Below are 5,627 nucleotides of genomic sequence, written 5' to 3'. Positions count from 1 at the left end.
AGTCCTAGACTCACCCACTAGTGAAAACATCCTCTCCACATCCACTCTATACAAGCCTTTCATTTTTCTGCATGTTTCAATTAGGTCCCTCTTCATTCTAAACTCCAGGGAGTACAGGCCCAGTGCTGACAAACGCCACCATAAGTTAACCTACTCATTACTGGGATCATTCTTGTAAACCTCCTCTGGACCCTCTCCAGATCCAGCACATCCTTCCTCTCATCTGTGTCTTGGTCATTCCTTGATTTGGTTATTCCAGTGGTCTCCTCACTGCTCCTCACCGATTGCTTGCCAACTTTAAATGTGTTAACATTTTCCAAAAGTTGACTTCCATCTGCGGTTCAGTTCAATGAAATGCTCAGGAGTTTGTGGACTAGTGTACGAGTAGGGCCACCTGCTGGCTAGAACAGGCACTGTAGTCAATGGGATGAAAACCATGGCAAAGAAAGTCTCTAGAGACACAGCGAAATGCAGATGCTGGAATCTTGGGCAAAACACAAAGTGCTGGATGTTATGCACAGACAACACCCGTGGTCAGGATTTAACCCAGGTCTTTGGTGCTGTGAGGCAGTAGTTCTACCGCTACACCACCGTGTTACCTGTGCACAGTCGCGCAGCTTTCTGATGGTGGAAATGCACTCTGAGTATTTCCATACAGTGTATGCCCAAAGAGTGGTATGCAATTTGCTACATCAAAAAATAGTTTTGTAAGTCAAATACAGATATCGAAAGAATCAATGGCATTATAATGAAAATATGTAACTTGAATGTTTGTAAGTCAAGTAATTGGTATATTTGAGACTTTTGGCTTGCTTTCTTTGTGATTGTGACAGAGACTGCGTATGTTTCCTTATACTTCCCATAATTTGGCAGTTTGACTCAGTTTAGTTTAACTTTAGTTAAAACATACATCGTTGAAACAGGCACTTCAGCACATCGAGTCCATGCCGACCAATGATCACCCGTACGTACACGAGTTCTATTCTACACACTAGGGACAATTTACAGAGGCCAATTACGTACAAACCAGCACGTCTTTCGAATTTGGGACGAAACCGGAGAAAACCGCTGTCACAGGGAGAATGTGCAAATCGAATAGACAGCACCTGTGGTCAGGATCGAAATCGGTTCCCTGGGGCAGTAAGGCAGCAACTCTACCGCTGCGCTACTGTGCCACCCCCAGCTGATTCACCCGTAACCTCCAAAATGTCTCCATTATCCATCAGTAGATAGGACTAATGTAAACTACTGGTTAAGGTAACAGCTGGAGCACTGCCTTTGGTTGCAGTCATCGCATTGTTGGTCTAGATGTTGCCTGTAATGGAACGTTTCAGATTCGCGGAAAGACTGGATAGGCTGTTGTATGTCTTCTTTTGCGGAGCGGTTGAGTGGGGAACCTTAAGAGGTGGACAATATAATAAGGCATAGAGAAAGATGAGATATTAGGGGCTTCAAGGGGTATGGTTTAGAGCAGGAAAGTGATGCTGAGTTGAAGCCCCATATCTGAGGTAGGATGTGTTGGTGTTGGACAGGGTCCAGAGGAGTTTTATGAGAATTATCCCAGGGTCGATTGGGTTTAATGTATGAAGAGTGTTTGAGGGCTCTGGGTCTGACCTCGCTGGAGTTTAGAAGGATGAGGATGGAATCTCATTGAAACCTACCGAATAATGAAAGGCCTAGATAGTGGATGTGGAGATGTTTCCAGTAGTGGGAGAGTCTCACACAACGTATCTTTAGAATGGAGATGAGGAGGAATTTCTTCAGTCAGAGGGGGGTGAATCTGTGGAATTCATTGCCGCAGTTGCCAGTGGAGGTCAAGTCATTGAGAATGGGCTGAATGGCCTAATTGTGCTCCTATGAAAAGATCAGTCCTTTTTTAATTAAAAGGCCGTGATGATTACAACAAATGTTTTAGGACCAAAGACTACGCGGGTTATTATGAATGATTAGTCCCCGACCGAAGAAGGTGAGCCCGCGTATTTCTCAGTTGCCACCGATCTCTCAAACAAGGGAGATAGAAAAATGTTTCCAGTGTGCGTGAGATATTTCTCTGTGTCTGATGGAATGCAGTGTAAGTTACTTGACTTTTATGAAGATAGCGATGAAACTGCAAATGGCATACATCAAGCTCTGATGAGCTGTGTGGAAAAGTATGAACTGGATATTAGACACGTCACAGCCTATGCAGCAGATAATGCCAACATAAACATTGGAAAACACCACTCAGTTTACCAGTTATTGAGCAGTGCCAACAATCGCATTCTGAAAGCTAATTGCCCAGTTCACATCTATACTATTACTATAACTCTCATCTTGTCCTCTTCCGGTTTGCATTGTTTTAAAATTTGCACAAAAAGGGTACCCTATATCGCTAAGATTTTTTCGCCACCTTAATCACTGTTCTCCTTTGCTCCAAGCGCACCAAGCTTTGTTCCGATCGGTGAAATATTACAAAAGTTATTGGTCTGTTATTTGCCGGAAAGGCGACGCCCCTTCCGGCACCCGCTGTCAATCACCGGCACCGAGAATAAAGCTGAAGGAGCGGAGTTGTGGGCTGTGTTTGCGGGCGGGTGGGGGCTAGCTGTGTTCGCTGGCGGGCGGACGGGGGCTGACTGTGTTCGCGGGCGGGCGGGGGCTGGCTGTGTTCGCGGGCGGGGGCTGGCTGTGTTCGCGGGCGGGGGCTGGCTGTTTAAATGACATTTCATGGATAGGATTAAATGGAGATATGGGCCAAATGGGACTAGCTCAGATAGACATCTTGGTCAGTATGGACATTTGGGCTGAACAGAGTTATACAGTACAGTTATAGAGTTATACAGTTGTTTCTATACTGTATAACTCTTTCACATTAAATAGTAAAAATTGTAAAATTCTCAAAAAGACATAAAAAAGCACTACAATGTATTAGAGTACTGAATAGGAAATAGTTAAATAATAAATTATATCTATACGAGAACAGCTGTATGGGTTTACACTATATTTGATAAACAATCATTAACTTTTCTATATCTCTTCTGTATTCCTGTAATTGAATAACCAGGCATGTCGACTTTCAAAAAGCCTTTGACAAGGTCCCACACAAAATTATAGCACATGGTATCGGGGGTATGGTATTGACATGGATAGAGAACTGATTGGCAGACAGGAAGCAAAGAGTAGGAATTATCGGGTCCTTTTCAGAATGGCAGGCAGTGACTAGTGGGGTGCCGCAAGGCTCGGTGTTGGGACCCCAGTTATTTACAATATATATTAACGATTTAGACGAGGGAATTAAATGTGACACCTCCAAGTTTGCGGATGACACAAAGCTGGTTGGCAGTGTGATTTGCGATGAGGATGCTATGAGGCTGCAGGGTGGCTTGGATAGGTTGGGTGAGTGGGCAGATGCATGGCAAGATGCAGTATAATGTGGATAAACGTGATGTTGATAAATGTAATGTGGATAAATGTAATCCAAGAACAGGAAGGCAGATTATTATCTGAATGGTAGACACAAAAATGCTGGAGTAACTCAGCAGGACAGGCAGCATCTCTGGAGAGAAGGAATGGGCGACGTTTCGGGTCAAGACCCTTCTTCAGACTGTCAGGGGAGTGGGTGGGACAGAGATAGAATGTAGTCAGAGACAGTAAGACTGGTGGGAGAACTGGGAAGGGGGAGAGGATGGAGAGAGAGGGAAAGCAATGGTTATTTGAAGTTAGAGAAGTCAATGTTCATACCGCTGGGGTGTAAGCTACCGAAACAAAATATGAGGTGCTGTTCCTCCATGCTGGGCCTCACTCTGAAAATGGTGTCAGATTAGTTGAAGGGGAGGTGCAGCGAGACCATGGGTTTGCTTGTACATCAGTCACTGAAAGTAAGCATGCAGGTGCAGCAGGCAGTGAAGAAAGCAAAAGTTGACCTTCATTGCGAGAGGATTTGAGTTTAGGAGCAAGGAGGTCCTACTGCAGTTGTACAGGGCCCTGGTGAGACCGGACCTGGAGTATTGTGTGCAATTTTGGTCTCCTAATTTGAGGAAGGACATTATTGCTATTGAGGGAGTGCAGTGTAGGTTCACCAGGTTAATTCCCGAGATGGCGGGACTGACGCGTGATGAAACAATGGGTCGACTGGGCTTGCATTCGCTGGAATTTAGAAGGGTGAGAGGGGATTAAGAATAAGGGGCAGGTCATTTAGGACTGAGATGAGGAAAACAAAATTCACCCAGGGAGTTGTGAATCTGTGGAATTCTCTGCCACAGAAGGCAGTGGAGGCCAACTCACTGGATGTTTTCAAGAGAGAGTTAGACTTAGCTCTTAGGGCTAAGGGAATCAAGGGATATGGGGGAAAAAGTCGGAACGTGGGCACTGATTTTGGATGATCAGCCATGATCATATTGAATGGCGATGCTGGCTCGAAAGGCCGGATGGCCTACTCCAGCACCTATTTTGATGTTCTATGCTCTATGATCTACGAAACCATGCAGGCTTGAGGTAATCCTGGGCAATCATGTAACCGTGCAAGCTAGTGCAAGAGACCACATTGTGTAGGAAGGAACTACAGATGCTGATTTAAACCGAAGATAGACGAAGGCGAAAATGCTGAAGTAACTCAGTGGGTCAGGCAGTATCTTTAGAGAAAAGGAAAAGGTGGGGAAAAGGATAGATTGACTACATTGTTTGTAGGTATTCTTGGAAGTTTCTCTGAATGAGTTACCACTCAATCAAACATGTTCACCTCTCATTTGCTAATAAAATATAACAGCCTTACGCAAAATGGAGGAATAGCCCCTCATATCTTGCTTGGGTAAGATATCTCTCCTTCCCTCCTCCATCCTAGTCCTTTGACTAGTTTCAGTCCTCCTGATTAATTTTATTGCCTCTTTCTGTCTCCTTCCCCTCAGCCAACAATGAACCATTCTACATTTTCCTTCAACATCATCAGTCATTTTCACACCTTACCCATCCATATCTCCAGTCTCCCTCTCCCCTCAGAGGAGTCTTTAGTCAGAGGGTGATGAATCTGTGGAATTCTTTGCCACAGAAGACTGCAAAGGCCAATTCACTGGATGTTTTCAAGAGAGAGTTAGATTTAGCTCTTAGGGCTAAGGGAATCAAGGGATATGGGGAAAAAGTCGGAACGGGGGTGCTGATTTTGGATGACAGTCGACATATTTAAGGCAGAGATAGATTCTTGACTAGTACAGGTGTTAGAGGTTATGGGGAGAATGCAGGAGAATGGGGATAGGAGGGAGAGATAGATCAACCATGATTGAATGACGGAATAGACTTGATGGGCCGAATTACCCAATTATACTCCTTTTCCTTATGGCCCTGACTTCTCAGTCTGAAGAAGGGTCTCGACCCGAAACGTCACCCATTCCTTCTCTCCAGAGATGCTGCCTTTTACCGCTGAGTTACTCCAGCATTTTGAGCCTATTTTCTTCATAATAACCAAGCAATATGATAACCAAGCACGCGGAGGAACGTAAAAGGATCTTTTTTTTTCTCTGACAAGGTATTCACCTTCTGTTGCCGGCGAGGATGTCCTGTCCTGGAGGATTGGGCACAAGGACGCGCTGACCGGTGGCACAGGAGCGCGAGGGCGCACGGGGGGGGGGGAGCAGGAGCGTGCGCGCGGCAGGAAGTGA

Source organism: Amblyraja radiata, chromosome 17 (genome assembly GCF_010909765.2).
Source record: "Amblyraja radiata isolate CabotCenter1 chromosome 17, sAmbRad1.1.pri, whole genome shotgun sequence".
Lineage (NCBI taxonomy): Eukaryota > Metazoa > Chordata > Chondrichthyes > Rajiformes > Rajidae > Amblyraja > Amblyraja radiata.
This window is presented reverse-complemented; position numbering follows the sequence as displayed.